Source organism: Mesoplodon bidens, assembly GCF_964165515.1.
Source record: "Mesoplodon bidens genome assembly, chromosome: 14".
Taxonomy (NCBI): Eukaryota; Metazoa; Chordata; class Mammalia; order Artiodactyla; family Ziphiidae; genus Mesoplodon; species Mesoplodon bidens.
In genome coordinates this window covers 1138866-1163147 of record NC_138170.1, presented here as the reverse complement: position 1 = coordinate 1163147, position 24282 = coordinate 1138866, and the positions used below count along the sequence as shown (strand labels likewise).

The 24282-nt window shown below is 39.6% G+C and overlaps 1 protein-coding gene across 4 annotated transcripts in view; it reads right to left on the bottom strand.

The window, feature by feature from the left end:
- Positions 1-24282, bottom strand: part of M1AP (meiosis 1 associated protein) — a 95009-nt gene that overhangs the window by 29621 nt on the left and 41106 nt on the right. The window lies entirely within an intron of this gene.

Below are 24282 nucleotides of genomic sequence, written 5' to 3'. Positions count from 1 at the left end.
GAGCCCGTGTCCCCTGCATTGGCAGACGGATTCTTAACCACTGCGCCACCAGGGAAGCCCCGGGTTGTTCGTTTTTTGATGTTGAGTTGTATAGGTTCATTGTATATTTTGGATATTAACCCTTTTTCAGATATATCGTTTGCAAATATCTTCTCCCATTCAGTGGGCTGGCTTTTCATTTTGTCGATAGTTCCCTTCACTGTGCAAAAGCTTTTCAGTTTGTCGTAGTCCCGTTTGGTTATTTTTGCTTTGTTTCCCTTGCCTGAGGAGACATATTCAAAAAAAAATATTGCTAAGATTGATGCCAAAGAGCTTACTGCCTATATTTTCTTCTGGAAGTTTTACGGTCTCAGGTCTTACATTTAAGCCTTTAATCCATTTTGAGTTTATTTTTGTATATGGTATGAGAGTTCTTTCCAACTTCTTAACCTACAGGTTCTTGGAAGAACCACAGAGCAGAGCTTCTTCCTTTGAAAAAGTTCTCAGGTAATCGCCATAGAGGTGCTATGCTTCAGATTTGAGGGGACCTTCTCAGAAAGTCACATTATCCAAGCTAAAGACTAATGTGTAAACCAGAACACTTTGGAGAGAGAACTTCTTTTCCGTATTCTCTGTCACTGGTCCAGGCAGTCATTTCCTTGTGCCTGGATTATGGTAGTAGCCTCTTAGCTGTCCCATCAAACTCCATTCTTTCTCCTCTGGTACTTCTTACTACCAGTTAATTTTTCTAAGACATAGTTTCGTCAGACCCTTCCTTTCCTAAAGAGCACATACTGCCTTCCTGCTGTCATCTTCATTCCCTCCACTCATTCTGTACCACTTGTTACTACTCATTATTCCTCAAATACCCCCATTCTTCCCTTACTCTGTATGGCTCATATCAATACATTCCTCCTCTTCTCTACCTGTTGAGAACCTATCAACACCCCCACCCCCCCATCCCCCAGCTCAGCAGCTTGCAGAGAGCTGAAGATTAGCAAATGCCTGTTGAGTTAAACAACTGCTCCCTCCTCCTCAGCTCTCATTACTTTTTCCTGTAACTCTTCTGCTTCAACTGAGCTAGTCTCCCTGCCACGTGACTTCCTTCCTTAGTGCTTTTGTTACTCTTGTCAATCCATGGCCCGCAGCTCCTCCAGGTTCCAGCTCAGAACTGACTTTGTCCAAGAAGTTATGCTTAATTATATCCTCCCTATTGGTTCTAATCAGTACCTCCTGGGTATCTGTGGACTCCATACGGGCAATACTAATTATACTTGTTACTTTGTTTCTCCTGAACCTTCTCCTGAAGGTTTCCTTAACTTTTTTTGAGTTTATGAAAGGTGGTGGAATGTAGTGGAAAGACCAGGGTTTGAATTGTGGCTTGAAAGTTGTTAGCTATGTGACTTTGGGCAAAGTTAGGATAGCGCAACTTATTTCGTAGTTATAGGAGGCATAAGAAGTGAGATGATTACCTGCATGAATGGCATGCAGTAGGTCTAACAAATGGCATTTTCTTCCTTTTCTCTCATCAACAAAATGATTTGCTCTTACAGGAAAAGAATGTGCTTTCCTTTTTTAAAATTCTTTTTTTTCCAATCACTTATCTCGGTGACTTTCTCCCTGCCACCAACATACGTCAGAACATCAACCCCCGGTCCTGTGTTCCTCACAAATATAACTAAATGTACTAAACCTGGGGAATGGGAAGGAGACTTCTCAGATGTTGAAGAACAGCTTCCATATTGACTGGCTAGCAGGGACTGGTCACACTGCTATGACCTAGAAAGGTCACTGGAGTGAAGGTGGCGGCTCTGAGTGTCTGGGTGTCCCTGACAAGAGAGGAAGGCCGAGCCTGTTGCAGTCTAGCTGCAGCCGGCATTCACATTCAGCTTCTGGACTTACCCTGCCTCCCTGTGGCCATAAGCAGTGACATCCTTCACTGAGCTAAGCTTTTCTGGAAGAGGCACAATAATGGGAAAGTCTAAGAAAGCCTAAAGGTAGTAAGGTGATGCCTGCAGCAATCCTTCTCGAAGTCAACCCTAAAATAGTGTTACAACATTGAAATGTGTTTAAAATAGGAGAATTTAACACTTTAACACATACTTACATATATAGTGGCTATATTTCTCTCTTGACATAGAATGTCTAAAGTAGAAGCCCAGGAAAACGATGCTCCTGGCCAGTCCTGCACATCCTCCCCAGTCCCACAAAGGCCCTGACCTATAGGCCAAACCTATTTCTTTCTAAATGACCATCATGTCACCCGCCCTTGAGTGTTATGGATGGGCTTCAGGGGTTCTGGGAACCCCTGAAGTTATATACAATTTTGTCTATATGTGTATAGGTGTATTTTGGAGGGGTGGAGGAGGGGGATAGGACCTTAGCTTTTATCAGGTTCTCAGAAGAGCTCTGTGACCCCCAAATGTCAAGCACCACTACAGAAACTACATAATCAATTGGCACCGTAGCCTTCCTGGGCCAGCTTACAATCACTGCTGTCTACTCTGTGAGCACAGGAGTGGCTTCAGGATGGTAACAACTAGGACAAGTAATCAGAGCAGACAGAGTGTGCTCAGGAACAACTGTGCAGAGTCATTCAACCACTGTCTTAAAATCAATAACTGCAAGGGGATAGTCTCTGGCAGCTCAAAATGTTAGGGGCAGTCTAGCTTGTCTTTCTGAGCTCATATGCCTCATTTGTGGTGGTAATGATTGGACCCTGGGAAAAAGGAGAAGCCCTCTGAAAGGAGGTGGCAGGGGTAGTGGGGGTTAAGGCAGCGTGTCCTCTGCAGAGAAGTGAGCACAGGACTGACCAAGTGGTGATCACCTTCCTAGGGCCCCAGTCTATAAGAGGGGTTAAAACATTAGTACAAGTGTAATGAGATAGAGAAAATTTATTTCCCAGAACTATACTCTCCCAGGGAGAGTACTGTGGCCATTCATGCATTCATTCACTTATTCATTCATTTAGTTTGTCATTCAAATAATTATTTATTTAGTGCCTTCTATGAGCTAGGCGCTGCTTGGTGTCAACAAAGAAAAAGACAAATTCTCTGCTTTCATGGTTTACCATTCTAGTGGGAGAACAGAAAATAAATAAAACAGAAAACAATTACAGATAATAATAGGTAACTATGAAGAAAAATAAATCAGGATAAGTGTGTGTGTGTGTGTGTGTGTGTGTGTGTGTGAACCTTTATCTTGGCTGGCCAGGGAAGAAGTATGCTCTAAGAAGGTAATAGTTGAGCAGAGACTTGAACCAAGTGAAGGACTGAATCATGAAAACATCTGTGGAAAGACTGTTCCTTATAAAGGAATCAGCAAGGTCAAAGGTCTTGAAGTGAGAATGAGCTTGGTATATTGGAGGAATAGCAAGAAGGCTAAAGCAGAAGGGAGGAAGTGAGGACTGGCACAAACTGCTGGGGTGAAGGGTGAGACCCCCACAAAGGAACACACTCGTGTAACAACAGGTAGTCACTACACCTATTTCTAAGAAGGGTGGGCTCCATTACTGCAAGGCTTTGGCTCTGCTGAGGGAAGTGTGCAAGACTGAGCAGAACGGAACCAGCACTCCTTTCCTTTCTCTTCCTCTTTGTAGCCTTTGGCTCCTAAACAATTGTCGAATTAATATTTTAAAAATATTTGTTTGAAGGTGTGCCGAACTATTAGCTTGTGTGGGATGCCCACATCTCAGCCCAGGCCTCCCACACACGCTTTCCTGTTCTGTGGTGGTAGTGGGCAGTGGTGGAAAGACGGGAGAGGAATCTGGGAGTCCCAAGAGCAGAACACAAGCAGAGATCCCTCAGCTTGTAGTGGACATGCCTCTTTTCCAGCCTTAGTCAGCTACCCAGAGAGTTTTATGATGGAGGGTCAAGCTGGTGCAGCCTAAGGTGGGCTAAAAAAAAAAAGTATTGACTGTTAACTAAAGAATGAAATACTAATGATTCACAATGGATGATTTACATTATTAGAGACAAAATAGGGACCTGTGGGCACCTCTAGCTCTGAGACATGTCCTAACCTAATTCCAAATATTTCAGCCCTTAGTAAGAAGATGAATCAGGAAAGAAAATGTTTCCAGAGCAATTGCTTTGGCTGGGAAAGTAATCTTCTCAGAATTGCTTTTTCTCAGGCCTGTGTGTTTCTAAGGGTGAAGGAGCCTGTGATTGGTGGTAGGGACTTCTCTAAGGGAGAAGCTGCACTGCATCCCCACACATCTGGAGCCGTGGGAGCAACACCCTGTGACAAGGAGTCGACAATATTCCCTGCCATCCAATCTTGCTTTTTTTTTTGTTTGGCCGAGCTGCATGGCTTCTTAGTGCCTGACCAGTGATTCAACCCAGGCCCCCTGCAGTGGAAGTGCAGAGTCCTAACCACTGGACCACCAGGGAATTCCCATCCAATCCTGCTTTGAGATGCCTGACTTGCCCTGCCCTGGCTAGCGCAAATAGAAAGGAGATCCTGCAGGTGCAGTAAAGAGGGTCCTGGTTATGGAAGGGTGTCTCTATGCCCGTGGATACCAGATGTAGCACCTTATCCACCTCTGCACCCTCAGCACTAGCACAGTGTCTGGAATACAACAGGAGCTCAGTAAATGCTGCACTGCACAGAAGAAACTAATCTTAGCCATTCTGCTCCTAACTTGCTCTGTGACCTTAGACCAGTCACTTCATCTCTCTAAGTTCAATTTCTTCATCTGTAAAGTGGGAATGATAATAATACCTAGGCTTAGTGTTCATTTGAGTAGGAAATGATGACACCTGAAAGCACTTTGTAGACTTTAAAGCATCATGCAACTATAATGGATGAAAGATTAGAAAGCTCCCTCCCAGCTGTCTACACACGAACGTTTTAGTTACTAAATGCCAGTGCCATTTCTTTCTTTCTTCCTTTTTTGGTGACATTTTTCTCTTAAATAAAGTATATGATTCAAGGTGTAAGAAAAAATATTTTATCTATGGGTCTCAATTAGCTCTATTTTCATTTTACTGAGGAAAAAATGCAACCCACCTTCAAAAGGGTTTGATCACTACTGATTGAGATTTACCAAAATCTAAAGCATAGTTTGACCTGGGAAACACTAGACATAGAAGGTATTTTAAAAGCCTTCTTTTCCTGCACAACTAATTTACATATTCTATAAACAAAAAGCATTTAATGTAGATTGCAATGCAAATTAGAAAAGTGGACTGGGAAGAAGTGTTTTGATAGGCACTGAGGTGGGGAAGGAGAGTAGGGAAATGGTTATTTAGGAAAAGGAGGAAGTGGGGCTAGGAAGGCATTAAATCTGTTGGTGAGGCCCTGAGAACTAGACCAAGGAATTTTGCCTCTTTAATGCCCAAGCGAGCTGAGAGATCTACTCTGAGGTGAAAACAAAAGTAGGAGGAACCAAGAAAGAATATAAGACTTACTGGGGAGTTAGGCAGAGTAAGGAAATATTTTTTTTAAAAAAAGGCACAGAAACTGAAGAAAGCCCTAAAATATATCCTAAACAACAAAAGTAAAAATCTAGAAAGACTGTATAATAGCTTTGTAATCCTGTATATATGTTTGCATTTTTATATTGTTAGAGGTATATCTTCAGGGTATTGGATTCTTAGAAGTGGGAATGGTGAGTCAAAAGTAAATGCCTAAGTAGTTTTGTTAGATACTGCCAAATTCACCTCCAAATGTGTTGTACCACTGTGCGTTCTACCGGCAATGAATGGAAACGTAGCCTCACCAACAGAATGTGTTGTCATACTTTTTAACTTTTGTTGATCTAAAGGTGGGAGATGGCATGTTGGTGTAGTCTTAGTTTTCATTTTTCTAATTATGAGTGAAGTTGAGCATATTTTTATATGTTTAAGGACCATTTAAAAATATTTTTTGAATTATCTGTTTATGTCTTTTGTCCATTTTTCTATAGGGTTTTTGGTCTTTTTTCCCCCCTTGATTTAAAAAAAATAGATCTTTATTGGAGTATAACTGCTTCACAATACTGTGTTAGTTTCTGTTGTACACCAAAGTGAATGAGCCATATGCATACATATGTCCCAATATCCCCTCCCTCTTGAGCCTCCCTCCCATCCTCCCTATCCCACCCCTCTAGGTCATTGCAAAGCACGGAGCTGATCTCCCTGTGCTATGCTGCTGCTTCCCACTAGCTAACTATTTTACATTCGGTCGTGTATATATGTCCATGCCACTCTCTCACTTCGCCCCAGCTTCCCCCTCCCACCCCGTGTCCTCAAGTCCATTCTCTATGCCTATGTCTTTATTCCTGCCCTGGAACTAGGTTCATCAGTACCATTTTTTTTTCTTTTTCTTTTTTTTTTAGATTCCATATATATATATACGTTAGCAGGAGGGTTCCCTTTTCACCACACCCTTTCCAGCATTTACTGTTTCTAGATTTTTTGATAATGGCCATTCTGACCAGTGTGAGGTGATACCTCATTGTAGTTTTGATTTGCATTTCTCTAATAACTAGTAATGTTGAGCATATTTTCATGTGCCTATTAGCTATCTGTATGTCTTTCTTGGTGAAATGTCTATTTAGGTCTTCCACCCAATTTTTTTTTTTTTTTTTTTTTTTGTGGTATGCGGGCCTCTCACTGTTGTGGCCTCTCCCGTTGCGGAGCACAGGCTCTGGATACACAGGCTCAGCGGCCATGGCTCACAGGCCCAGTTGCTCTGCGGCATGTGGGATCTTCCCGGACCGGGGCACGAACCCGTATCCCCTGCATCAGCAGGCGGACTCTCAACCACTGAGCCACCAGGGAAGCCCCACCCAATTTTTAATTGGATTGTTTGCTTTTTTTTGATATTGAGCTCCATGTGATGTTTGTATATTTTGGAGATTAATCCTTTGTTCGTTGTTTCATTTGCAAATATTTTCTCCCATTCTGAGGGTTGTCTTTTTGACTCGTTTATTCTTTCCTTTGCTGTGCAAAAGGTTTTAAGTTTAATTAAGTCCCATTTTGATTATTTTTCTTTTAATTTCCATTACTCTAGGAGGTGGGTGAAAAAGGATCTTGCTGTGGTTTATGTCAAAGAGTGTTTTTCCTATGTTTTCCTCTAAGAGTTTTATAGTGTCTGGTCTTATATTTAGGACTTTAATCCATTTGGAGTTTATTTTTGTGTATGGTATTAGGTAGTGTTCTAATTTCATTCATTTACATGTAGCTGTCCAGTTTTCCCAGCACCACTTATTGAAGAGGCCGTCTTTTCTCCATTGTATGTTCTTGCCTCCTTTGTTGTAAATTAGGTGATATGTGTGTGGGTTTATCTCTGGGCATTCTATCCTGTACCATTGATCTGTATTTCTGTTTTTGTGCCAGTACCATACTGTCTTGATTACTGTAGCTTTGTGGTATAGTTTGAAGTCGGGAGCCTGATTCCTCCAGCTCTGTTTTTCTTTCTCAAGATTGTTTGGCTATTCGGGGTCTTTTGTGTTTCCATATGAATTGTAAAATTTTTTGTTCTAATTCTGTGAAGAATGCCATTGGTAGTTTGATAGGGATTGCATTGAATCTGTAGATTGCTTTGGGTAGTATAGTCTTTTTCACAATATTTATTCTTCCAATCCAAGAACATGGTATATTTCTCCATCTGTTTATGTCATCTTTGATTTCTTTCATCAGTGTTTTATAGTTTTCTGAGTACAAGTCTTTCACCTCTTTAGGCAGGTTTATTCCTAGGTATTTTATTCTTTTAGTTGCAATGGTAAATGTGATTGTTTCCTTAATTTCTCTTTCTGATTTTTCATTGTTAGTGTATAGGAATGCAAGAGATTTCTGTGCATTAATTTTGTATCCTGCAACTTTACCAAATTCATTGATTAGTTCTAGTAGTTTTCTGGTGGCATCTTTAGGATTTTCTATGTATAGTATCATGCCATCTGCAAACAGTGACAGTTTTACTTCTTCTTTTCCAATTTGTATTCCTTTTTCTTCTCTGATTGCCGTGCTAGGACTTCCAAAACTATGTTGAATAAGAGTGGCAAGAGTGGATATCCTTGTCTTGTTCCTGACCTTAGTGGAAATGCTTTCAGTTTTTTACCATTCAGTATGATGTCTGCTGTGGGTTTGTCATATATGGCCTTTATTATGTTGAGGTAGGTTCCCTCTATGCCCATTTTCTGGAGAGTTTTTATCATAAATGGGTGTTGAATTTTGTCAAAAGTTTTTTCTACGTCTATTGAGATGATCATATGGTTCTTATTCCTTAATTTGTTAATGTGGTGTATCACATTGATTGATTTGCGTATACTGAAGAATCCTTACATCCCTGGGATAAATCCCACTTGATCATGGTGTATGATCCTTTTAATGTGTTGTTGGATTCTGTCTGCTAGTATTTTGTTCAGGATTTTTGCATCTGTGTTCATCAGTGATATTGGTGTATAATTTTCTTTTTTTGTGATGTCTTTTTCTGATTTTGGTATCAGGGTAATGGTGGCTTTGTAGAATGAATTTGGGAGTGTTTCTCCCTCTGCAATTTTTTGGAAGAGTTTGAGAAGGATTGGTGTTAGCTCTTCTCTAAATGTTTGATAGAATTTGCCTGTGAAGCCATCTGGTCCTGGACTTTTGTTTGTTGGAAGATTTTTAATTACAGTTTCAATTTCATTACTTGTGATAGGTCTGTTTATATTTTCTAATTCTTCCTGGTTCAGTCTTGGAAAATTGTACCTTTCCAAGAATTTGTCCATTTCTTTGTAGTTGTCCATTTTATTGGCATATAGTTGTTTGTAGTAGTCACTTATAATCCTTTGTATTTCTGTGGTGTCAGTTGTGATTTCTCTTTTTTCATTTCTAATTTTATTGATTTGAGTCCTCTCACTTTTTTTCTTGATGAGTCTGGCTAAGGGTTTATCAATTTTGTTTATCTTCTCAAAGAACAAGCTTTTAGTTTTATTGATCTTTGCTATTGTTTTCTTCATTTCTATTTATATCTGCTCTGATCTTTATGATTTCTTTCCTTCTACCGACTTTGGGTTTTCTTTGTTCTTCTTTCTCTATTTGTTTTGAGTGTAGGGTCAGATTGTTTGAGATTTTTCTTGGGGTGAGATTGAATTGCTATAAAATTCCCTCTTAGAACTGCTTTTGCTGTGTCCCATAGGTTTTGGGTCATCGTGTTTTCATTGTCATTTGTTTCTATGTATTTTTTTATTTCCTCTTTGATTTCTTCAGTGATCTCTTTGTTATTTAGTAGTTCACTGTTTAGCTTCCATGTATTTGTGGTTTTTACAGTTTTTTTCCTGTAATTGATTTCCAATCTTATAGCATTGTGGTCAGAAAATATGCTTGATATGATTTCAATTTTTTTTTTTTTTTTTTTTGCGGAATGTGGGCCTCTCACTGTTGTGGCCTCTCCCATTGCGGAGCACAGGCTCCAGACGTGCAGGCTCAATGGCCATGGCTCACAGGCCCGGCCGCTCCACGGCATGTGGGATCTTCCCGGACCGGGGAATGAACCCCTGTCCCCTGCATCGGCAGGCAGACTCTCAACAACTATGCCACCAGGGAAGCCCCAATTTCAATTTTAAAAATTTTTCCAAGGCTTGATTTGTGACCCAAGATGTGATCTATCCTGGAGAATGTTCCGTGTGCACTTGAGAAGAAAGTGTATTCTGCCACATTCAGGTGGAATGTTCTATAAATATCAATTAAATCTATCTGGTCTATTGTGTCATTTAAGACTTGTGTTTCCTTATTTATTTTCTGTTTGGGTGATCTGTCCATTGGTGTAAGTGGGGTGTTAAAGTCCCCTACTATTATTGTGTTACTGTCAATTTCTCCATTCATGGTTGTTAGCATTTGCCTTACGTATTGAGGTGCTCCTATGTTGGGTGCATAAACATTTACAATGTTATATCTTCTTCTTGGATTGATCCCTTGATCATTATGTAGTGTCCCTCCTTATCTCTTTTAACAGTTTTTATTTTAAAGTATATTTTATCTGATACGAGAATTGCTACTCTAGCTTTCTTTTGATTTCCATTTGCATGGAATATCTTTTTCCATCCCTTGACTTTCAGTCTGTATGTGTCCCTAGGTCTGAAGTGGGTCTCCTGTAGACCACATATATATGGGTCTTATTTTTGGACCCATTCAGCCAGTCTGTGTCTTCTGGTTGGGACATTTAATCCATTTAAATTCAAGGTTATTATCGATATGTATGTTCCTACTACCATTTTCTTAATTGTTTTGGGTTTGTTTTTGTGGGTCTTTTCCTTCTCTTGTGTTTCCCACCTAGAGAAGTTCCTTTAGCATTTGTTGTAAAGCTGGTTTGGCAGTGCTGAATTCTCTTAGCTTTTGCTTTTCTGAAAAGCTTTTGAGTTCTCCGTCAGATCTGAATGAGATCCTTGCTGGATAGAGTAATCTTGGTTGTAGGTTTTTCTCTTTCATCACTTTAAGTATATCCTGCCACTCTCTTCTGGCCTACAGAGTTTCTGCTGAGAAATCAGCTGATAACCTTTGTGGATTCTTTTGTACTCTTTGTTTTTCCCTTGCTGCTTTTAATATTTTTTCTTTGAATTTAATTTTTGTTAGTTTGATTAATATGTGTCTTGTTGTGTTTTTCCTAGGGTGTATCCTGTATGGGACTCTCTGTGCTTCTTGGACTTGGGTGACTATTTCCTTTCCCATGTTTGGGAAATTTTTGACTATAATCTCTTCAAATATTTTCTCAGACTTTTTTTCTCTTCTTCTTCTGGGACCCCTGTAATTCGAATGTTGGTGCATTTAGTGTTGTCCCAGAGGTCTCTGAGATTGTCTTCAATTCTTTTCATTCTTTTTTCTTTATTCTGCTCTTAGGCAGTTATTTCAACCATTTTGTTTTCCAGCTCACTTATTCATTCTTCTGCCTCAGTTATTCTGTTATTGATTCCTTCTAGTGTATTTTTCATTTCAGTTATTGTGTTATTCATCTCTGTTTGTTTGTTCTTTAGTTCTTCCAGATCTTTGTTAAACATTTCTTGTATTTTCTCAATCCATGCCTCCATTCTATTACCAAGATTCTGGATCATCTTTACTATCATTACTCTGAATTCTTTTTCAGGTAGATTGCCTATTTTCTCTTCATTTATTTAGTCTTGTAGGTTTTTACCTTGCTCCTTCATCTGTGACATATTTTTTTGCTGTCTCATTTTTTTTTTTTTTTTATGAGTGGGATTGTGTTCCTGTCTTACTGGTTGTTTGGCCTGAGACTTCCAAAACTGGAGTTTGTAGGCTGGTGAGATGCGGACCTCCATGAGATCTCACTCTGATGAATATTCCGTGGGGTCTGAGGTTCTCTGTTAGTCCAGTGGTTTGGACTTGGAGCTCCCACTGCAGGAGCTTCGGCCTGACCCCTGGCTCGTGAACCAAGATCCCATAAGCCATGTGGGGCAGCAAAAAGAAAAAAAAAAGAATAACAAAGTAAAAAATAAAATTAGACTGGGAAACTAACAGATGTTAGTAATAATATAAAAATAAAAATATAGATGAAAACAACAACCGGAAGGTACAACAGTGCTGCAATAGTAAAAAAGAGGAGGAGGGAAAAGAAAAAAAAAGTGGGGGGAAAGGCCTTGGCTGTGGAGGGCGGAGCCTAAGCAAGGATGAGGTTTGGGCAGCAGCCAGGGCCTATGCTTAGGACCCTCAGGGCTAGAAAAGGCCCTGGGGGCTGTGGGGGTGGGGCTTAGGCTCAGCTGAACAGAAGGGCCCCAGGCATGCCCCCCTGGGACACCTGGTCTCAGAGGGCAGGGGACCTCACCTGGGAGCCCAGCAGGCTTCGTGGGCTCGAGTGGGCAGGGCAAATGTCCTCCTTTCCTCTCCTGCTCCTCCCACCTGCCTCTCCTGTTCTCCCCTGGGCCTCCTTCCTATGCCCCCAGGACCAATGTGGCTGGCAGGAGGGGGGAGCCTTGGAGGGCAGGGGACTGGCCTGGGAGCTCAGCAGGCTGCCCCGGCCCAAGTGGGCGGGGCAAACGCCCTCAGCTCTTCTCCTGCTCCCCCCGGAGGGCCCCTCCCGCCTGCCTCTCCTGATCTCCCCGACCTCAGGGGTGCCGATCCTGTCCAGCCTCCACTTATCCTCCCCCTTCAGTTCCCTCACGTCCTACCAGTTTGCTTGGGGGTTCCTCCCGTCTCTCCCCTTGTTTTTTTTTTTTTTTTTTTTTTGTGGTACGTGACCCTCTCACTGTTGTGGCCTCTCCCGTTGTGGAGCACAGGCTCCGGATGCGCAGGCTCAGTGGCCATGGCTCATGGGCCCAGCCCAGCTCTGTGGCATGTGGGATCTTCCCAGACTGGGGCACGAACCCGTGTCCCCCGCATCGGCAGGCAGACTCTCAACCACTTTGCCACCAGGGAAGCCCTCTCCCCTTGATTTTTAAGTATTCTTTATATATTAGAGATATTTGTCTTTTTTCCCCCTGAGATATAAATTGCAAACACTTTCTCCTAGTTTTTCAGGTGTCTTTTGACTTTGTTTATGGTGATCTTTGCCATGCCTAAGATTTTTATTTTTACATAATGAATTTTTTGTAGTTAAATAAATTATTGCACCTGGATTTTGAGTCATAGGTAGAAAACCGTTCTCTATGCTGAGATTATAAAAAAATTCACCAAGGTTTTCTTTAACTACTTTAAAAATATCATTCTTTACATTTATATCCCTGGTCCATTTAGAATATTTTCTAGATGGCTAACCACTTGACCCAGACCATTTTTGAATCATCTTTGCTCTAGTGATTCATCACCTTCATTCTACACTAAATTTATATATGTACTTGTGTCTGTTTTTGGCCACAATCAATATTTGTATTGTGCTAACTAGTGCTCTAGTGCTAGGTATATGATAGGCATGATTTCAGATAGAGAAGCAGCCAGATTGTCCTAAGGTTGGGTGGGGAGCAATATAAGTCATCTGCCAAGTAAAGCAGGGGTGTGTTTGTTTCTGAGTGTCAGGAGATGAGGGGGAAAGAAGAGGAGAAATGAAGAGTTGGGATTTAATCAGAAGAACTTCTTTTAAGTCATAATCTCCTAAAGACACAGAGAGAAATGATGAAAAACTTGACCTTATTAACCTGAACAGAAGACGGAAGAAGAGGTAAAAAGAAAGAACGAAACTGATCAAGAGTGAATAGGGCCTTCCAATCTGGTTAGGTTCCAGTACCTAACAAACTGATCTTCCTGTAAATAACAGACAAACTCTGGATAGTATTAAAAAACAAAACAAAACAAAACAAAATAATTACCCGAGGGCTCTTGAGACTGAACAAAGATAGGTTTGTGAGAGGAGTTGAAACTTGGAGTAAGTGACCAGCAGGGAATGAGTTCCCCATTTTTTTCACCTTTGCCCTGAGGGTAGCCTCGATCACAGCAGTGTGGGGACAACAAAAGCTTCAACAGAAAGCCCTCTGTCTTTCACTGGCATTACCAGGGGAGGCAGCCTGGGGCAACCAGAGCCCCTGAAGAGCGAGGAATAAATCCAAGGAAGGAGAAAGCCAGAGCCAGAGAGCCTTAAATTATGTATTTAAACTCAGTCCAGGCAACTAGCTGAATCTAGGTGGGACAAACTGAAAGCAGTTCATAGTTTAGGCTTAAAGAATGGAACTGAGATTTGAGTGAGGGGCCTACTACAGGCCATGAAATGTTGCAGTTTGAGTCTAACAAAGTTAATTGTCTGCTAAAACAAATACTTTTCAGAGTAATACAATAGATTCCAGAGTCTATACAACATAATATTCAGAAAATACAATCCAAATGTTTTTGGCATACAGAGTCAGAAAATATGGCCCAATTTCAGAGGAAAAATACAGTCCACAGATGCAAACCCCAAGATGACAAAGATGTTATAGTTAACAGACAAGGACTTTAAAGCAGCATAATTAAAATTATGGTCATAAGCAATGGAAAATATGTTCATAATGAATGAAAAGATAGGAAATATCAACAGAGAAATAGAAAATATTAAAAAGTACCAAATGGAAATTTTAGAACTAAAAAGTACAACACCGGAACAAAAAATTCACCACGTGAGCTTAACAGCAGACTGGAGATGAGAGATGAGAGTCAGTGAATTTAAAGGTAGGTCAATAGAGATCATCTGATCTGAAGAAGAGAGAGAAAAAAGTTTGGAAAAAACAAACAAGCAGAATACCACAGAGCCTTGGGGAACTGTGGAACAATTTTAAAAGGTTTAACATGTGGTAATTTGAGTCCCAGAGGAGTGAAGAGAGGGAATGAGACAGAAAAAAATTTGAAGAAATAATGGCAGCAAATTTCCCAAATTGGGTTAAGGATATAAATTTACAGATTAAAGAAGCTCAGTGAACCCAAACAAGAAATCTGTGCCTAGTCACAGCATTGTAAACCTGCTTAAAAACAAACATAAAGAGAAAATTCTTGAAAGCAGCCAGAAAAACGATCCTTTACATAAAGGGGAAAGTGATTTAAGGACTGTGACTTTTATTGAGCAACCATGGAAGGCCAGAAGACAGTGGAGCAACATCTTTAATGTGCTGAAAGAAGAGAATCCTGTCAACCCATAAGTCTATATATAAGAAAAACCTCCTTCAAGAATGAAAGTGAAATATACATTTTCAGAAAATAACAGCTAAGAGAATTTGTCGTTACCAGGACCAAACTACAAGAAATACTAAAGTTCTTTGAGCTGAAGGAAATGATACCCAAGGGAAAGCTGGATCTTTAGGAATGAATGAAGAACACTGGAAAGAGTAAATATAAAAACTATTTTTCTCTTAGTTTCTTTAAAATACACATGATTGTTTAAAGCAAAAATTTATAATATTGCCTTGTGAAGTTTATAATGTGGATGTAATACACACAACAACTACAACAGAAAGACAATGTGTGTGTGTGTGTGTGTGTGTGTGTGTGTGTGTGTAGGGGATAAATGGACCTACATAGTTGCAAAGTTTGTATATTTTCCATGACATGGTACTATGTTAATAGGCTATAAACAAGTAGGCTATAAACAAGTTTAAAAATATATTTTAATCCCTACAAGGTTTCTATATTTTATGTGAAGTACTGTAATCTTGAGGTTTCTACATTTTATGTGAAGTTTACTATATTGACTCTAAGTAGACTTTGAAAAGTTAAGAATGCATAATGTAATCCCTATAGAAACCACTAAAAGTAATGCAAGAAAATTAGCTAACGACAATAGATAAAATAGAATTCTGAAAATGTTTAATAATCCAAAGAAAGCAGGAAAGCAGGGAAAAGATGAAGAAAAATCAGAGAGGACAAACAAAAAATAAAATGACTGACCTAAATCCAACCACATCAATACTTATGGTAAATGTTATTGGAGTATATACTCCAAAAAAAAGCAGAGAATAGCATAATGGATAAAAAGCAAGACCCAATTTTATGCTGTCTATAAGAGATACACTTTAAGTATAAAGACACAAATGCGTTGAAAATAAGTGGATGGAAGAAGATTAACCATAAACACAGTAAGGCCCATGAAAAATAAAAACATATGTCCATACAGAGATTTGTGTACAGATATTTGTAGGAACTTTAGACACTACAGTCAAAAACTAGACACAACGGAAACATCCATTAACAGCAGAATGGTTAAACAATATGTGGCATAGTCATACAATATACTACTACTCAGAAATAAAAAGAAGCTAACAACTACTTGTTGATATAAACAACATGGATGAATCTCAAAATCTAAATGAAAAAAGCCAGACACAAAAGAAGTATATACCATTTATATGATCCCATTTATATAAAATACAAACTAATCTACAGACAAAAAACATCAGTGGTGTATGCCAAGGATGGAGAGAGGGATTGAGTGTAAAGGGGCAAGAGGAATCTTTTGGGATTGATGGAAGTGTTCTGTATCTTGATTGTGGTGATGGGCATATACAACTGTCAAAACTCATTGAATTGTATACTTTGGATGCAACTTACAGTATGCAAATTATTCCTCAAAAGAGGTGAGGAAAAAATTTAAAGGACCTAATATTCAAATAACTTTAGATTTTCTATGGAACTCTAAAAAAATTCTTCAATTCAATTTTTGCCATTTTTCTGAGACCACGGTTTCTGTTAATAAACGTCTCTCTGTGTTAAAAGTATTTAGGTGGTAAATAAAACAGTGGTCCTAATTTAGTCTTAAAGCCACAGGGAAATGACTTTAATGTAGTTTTTGAAGACAAACTCAATGAATAGCTGCATTTTCTGGTCTATTTTTGAAGACACTGAAACGAGAAAAAATCAATAAGTGGAGCCTGACAACTGTACTGAAGCATGAATCGTAGAAAAAAAATTTTTTTTTCTGAAACCCTTTAGGAAGCAATGAATCTTTATCTTCTATGTTTGGGTTGTTAACATTTGGTGTTTCCTGAGAACACATATGGATAAAGTACCTTTCCAAAAGAGCTTGACATCAATCCCTAGCAAAGGCTAGGAGGAAATATTAAACAGATGGTTTGTGAGCACTTAGAAAGGGAACCTGATATCCTTGTGTACCAAGGCTGAGAAATGGAGGCTGGTTGACAGCGTCATTAAGATGATTTGTAAATGGTTGAAAGACGTACATACCCAATGAGTACCGACTGCTGTCAACCTGGACAGATGCCCTCAGGATGCCAAAATGCATTGATCACAGTGGCCGTTTTAGTTTTGTCATATGTATTACTTAGTCATTCTTTGGAAAGCCATTATAAATTTTTTATATGCAAATGAACACATGCAACATATATTTAAGCTATGAAGCATAACAGCAAAATGAACACTCATGAAGCCTTTATTCAACTTATAAAGAGATATCTTATTGTCTATATCCTTGGTTATCTGCTTTTTTTCTCAATATTGAAAAGATTTATCTACATTGTTGTAGGTAGCTATGGTTCACTCATTTCCACTTTGTGAATAAACCTTGTAATACTTATTCATGCCTCATTCAATGGACATTTGAGTAGTCTAATTTCTGGCCTTTTAAATAATGTCAATATTCACATTCTTGTACATGTCTCCAAGTGCACATTTGTAAAAGTTTTTCTAGAGACATTCTCCTAGGAATGGAACTGCTAGGTTGTAGGGTATTGTGACTGTTACTTTACAACAAAATGACAAGTTGTGAACCAAATTACATTCTTTCTGTCAGTCTATAAGAGTTTCCATGCTCTGCTATTGCCAACACTATGGTGAGACTTCTTAATTTTTTGCAAACTAGTGGGCATAAAATGGGATATCATTGTTTTGTGTTTCCCTGATTACTAATGAGGGTGAGAATTTTTCTTATGTTTATTTTGAGATTTCCTCTTTTGTGAAATACCTGTTCAGAGTTTTTGTTTATTTAAAAATTAGATTGTCTTTTTTAAAAATATTGAGTTTCAGGCATTCCTTATTCTGGATACCAACTCATTATTGGTCATATAAGTTGTAAATATAGTTATGATTTGTCATCACTTTCTTCATGGTGTCTCTGATGGACAGACATTCTTAATTTTGAAGTAACCATACTTATCAATCTTTTACTTTATGGTTAGCAAACTTTATTCCTCCTCCTTCTTACCTTTGGTGATAAAATTTTCTTCTATATTTTCCTGCAAAAGTTTTAAAGTTTTAACTTTCATATTTAAATCTTTAATACATTTAAAATATAGTATTGTAAATGGCATGCAGAAGGGATCAAATTTCATTTTTCCCATACAGAATACTGATAGTTCCAGTATGATTTAATGACTAGATCCATCCTTTCCTATTGCTTTGCCATGTCAACTCAGCCACATATCAAGTTTTCATATAATGTGGCTGTCTGTTTCTGGGCTCTCTCATCTGTTCTAGACTGGACAATTTGCCTTTCCCTGTGTCAATACAACACTGTCTTAATTATAATAGCCCTTTCATCATCTTAATATCAGGCAAGGCAAACCTTTAGCCTTAATATATATCTTAGCATCTAATATATGTATTAAGATCAGCTTGTCAGGTTCATTAAAAAACTGATAGCATTTTGATTGGAATTACATTGATAGATCAATTTGGGGAGAACTGAATCCTTATGATATTGAATGTTTCTATCCATTAACATGCTCCACTTAATTATATCTTCTTTAAGGTGCATCAGTAAAGCTTTAAACTATTCCCAATAACTATTCTATGCATCTTTTGTTAAAATTTATTTCTAAATACTTTACTTTTTTATTATTGTAAAAGGTATTTCTTTAAAAATTGAAGTTTCTAAGAGTTTGTTTCTAATTATAGAAATGCTATTGACTTTTAAAAAAACATATTTATTGGAGTATAATTGCTTTACAATGTTGTGTTAGTTTCTGCTGTATAACAAAGTGAATCAGTTATACGTATACATATATCCCCTCCCTCTTGTGTCTCCCTCCCACACTCCCCATCCCACCCCTCAAGGTGGTCACAAAGCATGGAGCTGATCTCCCTGTGCTATGTGGTTGCTTCCCACTAGCTATCTGTTTTACGTTTGGTAGTGTATATATGTCCATGCCACTCTCTCACTTCGTCCCAGCTTACTCTTCCCCCTCCCCACATCCTCAAGTCCATTCTCTACATCTGTGTCTTTATTCCTGTCCTGCCCTTAGGTTCTTCAGAACCATTTTTTTGTTTGTTTTCTAGATTCCATATATATGCGTTAGCATACAGTGTTTGTTTTTCTCTTTATGACTTACTTCACTCTGTGTGACAGACTCTAGGTCCATCCACCTCACTACAGATAACTCAATTTCGAGGAAATGCTATTGACTTTTGTATGTTTATCTTATATCCAGCCAACTTGTTAAACTCTTACTAATTTGGTTATTAATGTAGTCAATTAAATATGTTTCAAATAAAAACAGTTTTGTTTCTTTCTTTTCAATCTTCATACCGTTTAGTATTTTTCTTATCTTACTAGGCTAGGAAAACTATGTTGAATCAAAGTGGAGATGGGGCATCCATGTATTATTCCTGATTTTTGAAGGCAATCTTTCTGGGTATTCTTGGTTATAGGTTATTCCCTTTCACCACTTTAAATATATTGTGCCACTCCCTTCTGACCTGAAGAGTTTCTGCTGAAAAATCAGCTGATAGCCTTATGGGAGTTTCCTTGTATGGTATTTGTTGCCTTTCCCTTGCTGCTTTTTAATATTCTCTCTTTATCTTTAATTTTTGTCATTTTAATTACAATGTGTCTTGGTGTGTTCCTCTTTGGGTTAATCCTGTATGGGACTCTCTGCACTTCCTGGACTTGGGTGACTGTTCCTTTCCCAGGTTAGGGAAGTTTTCAGCTATTATGTTTTCAAATATGTTCTCCGCCCCTTTCTCTCTCTTCTCCTTCTGAGACCCCTATAATGGGAATATTAGTGCACTTGATTTTGTCCCAGAGGTCTCTCAAACTGTCCTCATTTCTTTTCATTTTTTTCTTTTTTCTGTTCAGCGGCAGTGATTTCCACTACCCTGTCTTCCAGATCACTGGTTCGTTCCTCTGTAGCATTTAGTTTACTGTTGATTCCTTCTAGTGTATTTTTCATTTCAGTTATTGTATTCTTCATCTCTGTTTGGTTGTTCTTTATATTTTCTAACTCTTTGTTAAAAACTTCTAACTTCTCACTTGTACATCCATTCTTCTCTGATCATCTTTACAATCATTACTCTGAACTCTCTTGGGTAGATTGCCTATCTTCACTTCACTTAGTTCTTCTGGGGTTTTATCTTGTCCCTTTGTCTGGAACATGTTCCTCTGTTGCCTCATTTTGTCTAAGTTGCTATTTGTATTTCTATGTATATGTTAGGTTACTTTTCTTGACCTTGGAGAAGTGGCCTTCTGTAGGAGATGTCCTATGCATCCCCTCAGCACACATTCCTCTTGTCACCCAAGTTATATGCTCTAGAGGTTCCCCCCACGAGGGCCGTGTGGGTGCTTCTGTTGTGGTGGGTTATGTGGGCAGTCTGGTAGGCTTTGTTGGCCCCTAGCCAGGTTGGTTGCCAGGCCCTGCCTTGTGTGGATGCTACTAGTTGCTGATTAGTGGGTCCTGGTCACAGGGTGGCTAATTATAGAACCTCACGTGGCCCCGGGGCTAGTGCTGGCTCACTGGTGGACAGAGTCAGGGTCCAGAAGACTCTAGGTCTGTTGCCTGCCCACTGGTGGGTGAAGCCAGGTCCTGGGGCTAGTGCAAGTCTATTGGCAGGCAGATCCAGGTCCTGGAGTCTAGCTGTAAGGCCCAGGGATCCCAGAGCTGGTATCAGATTGCTGGGGGGTGGGGGGGCGGAGGGCAATTCCTGTCACAGTTGGGTATGGGGTCTGGGGTGTCACAAAGCTTGTGTTGACCTGCTAGTAGGCAGGGCTGGGGCCCAGCTGATCCTAGGGTAGGGTCTGGCCTGTTGTCAGTGGGCTGGGTCTGCAGGCTGCAGGATTGTGGTTTTCTCATTTAGTGTCTGGCCCCTGGTGGGTGAGGCTGGTCTAGAGGTTACTGCAAGCTTCCCAGAGGGCAGGGCGGGAGCTGGGTCTTGGCCTTCTGGTGGGCAGGGTTGTGTCTAAAGGCATATCTGGAGGTGGCTGTGGGCTCAGGTAGTCTTTAGGCAGCCTGTCTGCTGATGGGTGGGGCTATGTCTCTGCTCAGTTAGTTGTTTGGTCTGAGGTGTCCCAGCATTGGTGCCTACAGGTTGTTGGGTGGGGCCAGGTCTTGGTGCTAATGAGCTAGAGGGAAGATCCCATGATGGTGCCTGCCTGCACCAGTGTCCATATGATAGAAAGCTCCCAAATATGGCTGCTGCCAGTGCCTATGTCCCCAGGGTGAGCTGCAGCTGCCCCCCATCTCTCTGGGAGACTCTCCAAGACAAGCAGCTAGGTCTGGCCCAGGCTTCTATCAAATTACTGCTTTTGCCCTGGGTCCCAGTGTGTGCAAGATTTTTTGTGTGTCCTTTAAGAATGAAGTCTCTATTTCCCCCAGACCTTTGGGATTCCTGAAATTAAGCCTGCAAAGCCAAATGCTCTGGGGCTCATCTTTCTGGTGCAGGACCCTGGGCTGGGGAGCCCAATATGGGACTCAGAACTCTCATTCCTGTGGGAGAACCTCTACAATATAATTATTCTCTGTTTTGAGGGTTGCCCACCCAGGGCGTGTGGGACTTGATTATATTGTGAGTCTGCCCCTCCTACCAATCTTGTTGTGGTCCCTTCTTTATGTCTTTAGTCGTAGAAAATCTTTTCTGGTAGGTTCTGGTCTTTTTCATTGATGGCTATTCTACAGATAGTTGTGATTCTGGTGTGCTTGCAAGAGGAGGTGAGCTCAGGGTCTTTCTACTCTGCCATCTTGGCCACTCTCCTTTTTTTTTTTTTTTTTTTTCCTTTGTGCTTAGTCTAGTTTCACTTGCTCATATGGTGCTGCATGTAAAGGCCTGAAGGTAATCTTTCACCAGTAAGAACCGTATTGTAGATTTTTGATAGAAACATTTTGTCAAGTTACAGAAGTTATTTTCTATCCCTAGTTTACCAAGATTTTTTTCTTAAATAATGAATGGATGTTAATTTTATCATATGTTTTTCTGTATCTATTAAGATAACATAATTTTTACCTTTATCTGTTGATGTGGTAAATTATATTTATACATTTCTTTCTTTTTTATTGAAGTACAGTTGATTTACAATGTTATATTAGTTTCAGGTGTACAACATAGTAATTACAAAAAAATTACATACATAAATTATAACTCTGAAACCTAAAAATGATTGTGGACAACTGAGAGGTAATGTGCAAAAACAAAATCAGTGTAATGGGGTAGTGGAATTGTGAATGATTTTGAATTAAAAATTATTCTATAGTCACATCTTCTTTTCAAAAAAAAATATTAGAACCTGAAATTTTCTCAATAAAAAGGCATATATAAATTTTCTCAGTAAAAAGTTTGTGTGAGGGCTTCTCTGGTGGCGCAGTGGTTGAGAGTCCACCTGCCGATGCAGGGGACACGGGTTCGTGCCCCGGTCCGGGAAGAACCCACAGGCCGCGGAGCGGCTTGGCCCGTGAGCCATGGCCGTTAAGCCTATGCGTCCGGAGCCTGTGCTCCGCAACGGGAGAGGCCACAGTAGTGAGAGGCCCGCGTAATGCAAAAAAAAAAAAAAGAAAAGTTTGTGCGAGGACACCACCTCTCACAAACTCTTACTACTACTATTAATATCAACAGAAAACATTTATGCATTGCTCACATGTGCCAGGTACTGTTTTAAGTACTTTACATGCAAGTTATATTTAATCCTTGCAAAAACCCTATAGGATAGCTACTATTATTAGCCTTATTTTACAAATGAGAAAATTGTGGGATGAAGAGTTTAAGTAACTTGTTCAAGGTCACAGAGTTCAAATAAAAATTCAGTTGGATGGTTAAATAAATGGTGATGAATTTATACACTAGAATACCTCACAGCTACTAAAAGGAATGGGTTAGATCTCTATATGCCAATATGAAAAAATTATTGGATAAATAGCTAAATAAAAAAATGCAGATCAGTGGGTATTATATATTTCCATTTTTGTAAAAGTGGATGATATCAAAAACCCTAATAACATTACATGTATGTTCATGTCCCTATATGTGTAAGGAAAGCAATCCAGTAGAATGTGTCCTACACTGCTGATAGCAATTATCTCTGGAGGGTAGAATTTTGGGTCATTTTAAACTGTTTATATTATACTTCTGTATAGGGAATGTTTACTTGTAATAAAAAATTAAAAAATAACTGGACAAAAGCTACCACAGAGACAGCTAGGCAGGATATTTCAGCTAAATTTCTTTTCAAGTGTATACAGATGACTTATTTCCACACTTGCAAGGGTAAGAAATGGTTCTTTAAAGCAAGCATTTACTTGAGTAAATTTTAAAACAATTCCTATGGGGTTACAGGATGGATAATACAATCTAAGACCATTCTTATAAGCCTTAACATAACTAAATAAGCTTTTCTAAATTAAAGAAAAACATTTTATTAAAGATTCAACATTGCTTACAACTCCGAGTGTATGTATATATGTATACATAGATGTATACATATAGCTGATTCACTTTGTTATACAGCAGAAACTAATACACCATTGTAAAGCAATTATACTCCAATAAAGATGTTAAAAATAAATAAAGCAATGGTAAACAATTCTATGTGGTATATAATTAAATGCTAAATTGTGTTGTGTAGACCACAGGCTATGTGGTTGTTCTAAGGAGTGAAAATGAATTCAGTAGTCATGAGCCTGAATTAGGCCTTAAAGGATGGGGGGGATTCGGTTGGAAGAGGATAAGGGGAGGAATTCAGAGGAAAAGATGACTACAAGTGGAGGGATGGAGATAGGAGGACAGTCAGTGAGGAGGCTGGCTTGAGAAAAGCAGAGGGTGTGTATGGCTGAGAGCTCATACACCACACAGCAAGGCTAGTCACCCTCCCGCCCCAACCAGAGCAATGTCAATGGTCCATGATGCTGGAAGGATCCACATGTGTCAGAATTTGATGGGAAACACATCCTTAGTTACCAACCCCCTAACCTAATTAGGGCGTGAAGGGAAGAGTGAGGTCATTTATGTGGAACCAGGAAGAGATCAATGGTATCAGAACAGTGGACACCTCCAGGTGTGTATAACCTTGGAGAAGACCAATATAACCAGAAAGAACTGACAGAGGGTGAACTGTAACTTGAGTGTTGGATAAATTAAAACCAGTTAAAAACCTTTTAAATGCTGTAATCTGAGAGTATCTACTTGATCTCCTGACAAAAATCTTCTCATAAATTTCCATTGCTTTAGCATGAAATCCAAATGTCTTAGAATGGGTTTAGGGCATATATGGCCTTTCTTGATCTAACCCTTGCCTGCCTTTAGAGCCTTACTCCTGTCTGCCTGACAGGCTCCAGACATAAGGAACCATGGGCTCATCTCTGAAAGTTGCTTTATCTTGCTTTCTCATGTCCCTGGGTCTCCTTTTTGAGTCCCCCTTTCCTCTTCCTCTGCTTGGTTAATTCCTATTTGTCCTTTAAGACTCAGTTTGAATATTTTCTCTTCTAGGAAGTGTACAATTACTGGCGACTTATGTGGGATTTATTAGCAGGGATCTGAGTGCCAGTAGTCACTGGGTTGGGGCAGGCGGGCTGGGGACATCAGGGCTGGGAAGCTAGTGACTCAAAACCCATCCTGGGGAGGTGGGAGGTAGGCAGGGCACATATGAACCGAGACTATAATCCCCTGGCACATGTTCCATTGTTCCATCAAACTTCACTTACAAAACACTGATTAAGAATTTCAAGACCGCAACCCTAAAGCATTAAATCCTAAGCATAGGGGCTTTATGAACGCAGGGCCT